This window comes from Olea europaea, chromosome 1 (assembly GCF_002742605.1).
Source record: "Olea europaea var. sylvestris chromosome 1, O_europaea_v1, whole genome shotgun sequence".
NCBI classification, from domain to species: domain Eukaryota; kingdom Viridiplantae; phylum Streptophyta; class Magnoliopsida; order Lamiales; family Oleaceae; genus Olea; species Olea europaea.
Genome location: NC_036237.1, coordinates 18150369 through 18152770, shown reverse-complemented (window position 1 = coordinate 18152770; position 2402 = coordinate 18150369). Strand labels below are relative to the sequence as shown.

At 32.1% G+C, this 2402-nt stretch overlaps 1 pseudogene; it reads left to right on the top strand.

Moving 5' to 3' along the window:
- The first annotated feature begins 566 nt into the window (after positions 1-566).
- On the top strand, positions 567-1808 carry LOC111396170 (annotated as a pseudogene).
- The last annotated feature ends 594 nt before the right edge of the window (positions 1809-2402 follow it).

Sequence of the window (2402 nt, the reverse complement as noted above, 5' to 3'; positions counted from 1 at the left end):
ATGATATTCAAGAAAAGAGTATTCTAGAAAAGTTCATAGAATTAGAGGAAATCCTCTTCTTGGACAAAATGATCAAGGAATACTCGGAGACACATTTACAAAAGCTTGGTATAGGAATCCACAAAGAAACGATCCAATTAATCAAGATACACAATGCGGATCGTATCCATACAATTTTGCACTTCTCGACAAATATAATCTGTTTTGTTATTCTAAGTGGTTATTCTGTTTTTGGTAATGAAGAACTTGTTATTCTTAACTCTTGGGCTCAAGAATTCCTATATAACTTAAGTGACACAATAAAAGCTTTTTCAATTCTTTTATTAATGGATTTATGTATAGGATTCTATTCAGCCCACGGTTGGGAACTAATGATTGGCTTTGTCTACAAAGATTTTGGAAATGTTCTTAACGATCAAATTATATTTGGCCTTGTTTCCACTTTTTCAGTCATTCTCGATACTATTTTAAAATATTGGATTTTCCATTATTTAAATCTTGTATCTCCGTTACTTGTAGTTATTTTTCATTCAACGAATGACAGATTAATGATCCACCAATATTAATCTAATCCAATTAGAATGTTTGTTACTTTGTAGTTCTACATAAGTATTAAAAATCGTACTTACTCTTTAGATTTCTAACCATCCGCGGAATTTATCCTTTATTATTCCAATAAAATGATTCCAGTAAATAGTAGAATCGTGGATAGGGAACTATACTAGCAACCTACTCAATTTATTATAGAAATTTTTGGATTAATTATTAGACCATGCAAACTATAAATACTTTTTCTTGGATAAAGGAACAGATTACTCAATCTATTTCCATATCGCTCATGATATATTAACTCGGACATCCATTTCAAGTGCATATCCTATTTTTGCACAATAGGGTTATGAAAAGCCACGAGAAGTGACTGAGCGTATTGTATGTGCCAATTTCCATTTAGCTAATAAGCCCATGGATATTGAGGTTCCACAAGCGGTACTTCCTGGTACTGTATTTTAAGCAGTTGTTCGAATTCCTTATGATAAGCAACTGAAACAAGTTCTTGCTAATGGTAAGAAAGGAGGTTTGAATGTAGGGACAATTCTTATTTTACCGGAGGGGTTTCAATTAGCCCTTATCGATCGTATCTCTCCCGAGATGAAAGAAAAGATAGGCAATTTGTCTTTTCAGAACTATCGCTCCAATAAAAAAAAAATATTCTTGTGACCTGTGCCTAGTTAGAAATATAGTGAAGTCATTTTTCCTATTCTTTCCCCCGAACTTACTACTAAGAAAGATGTGCACTTCTTAAAATATCCTATATATGTAGGCGGGAACAAGGAAAGGGGTCAAATTAATCCCGATGGAAGCAAGAGTAACAATGCAATTTATAATGGTATAGTAGTGCGTATAGTAAGTAAAATCATACGAAAAGAAAAGGGGGATATGAAATATTCATAACGGATACATCGGATGGATGTCAAGTGGTTGATATTATTGCTCCAGGACCAGAACTTATTGTTTCAGAGGGTGAATCCATCCAATTTGATCAACCATTAACGAGTAATCCTAATGTGTGCAGATTTGGTCAAGGAGATGTAAAAATAGTACTTCAAGATCCATTATGTGCCCAAGGCATTTTGTTCTTCTTGGCATTTGTTATTTTGGCACAAATCTTTTTGGTTCTTAAAAAGAAACAGTTTGAGAAGGTTCAATTGGCCGAAATGAATTTCTAGACTCGCGGATTTATCGACATCCAGTTCGTAAAAAGAACCAAATTCTTGTTGTCGATTATGATTTTGTATGATAAAAAAAAATGAAATTATGAAAAACCATTTTCTTGTTTATACTCTTTTTTCTACAGAATTCCTTGTATGGCATTCCGAGTCATAATAGGCAGATTTATTTTGAAGAAGACTATTTATTTGACTTTACCCCCTCTTTCTTTGTTTTTTTAGTCAAATTGAAGTGGTGTATGTTACTATTGCCAGATTTCAATTGCCAGATTTCAATGTCATAAAATTGGACTAGATATTAGCATAAGTAAGCGGGGAGCAAATAATTATAAAAAACACAATAAAGAGGGAATTTTATTAATTAAATACAATGAACTTCTAAAAAATTTTAATTTGGCTGAGATACTCAAATAAATAGAGTAATAGAAAGTATTTGTATGATATCTAGATCTAGTCGACCAAAATATATATCATCCAGGAAGTTGAGTGATTCCCCCTTTCTTAAGTTGGAAAGCACCCATAGATACTGTCAAGTAATAGGTGTTTTGAATCAGCCCCCGTTTGGCCCCTATTAAATTTCATTATATTATATTCCATTTTTTTCTTTCCTATTTTCAACCATACACTTTTGTATAAAATAATATTATACGTAAATCGAAAAAAATTTCTTCTTTT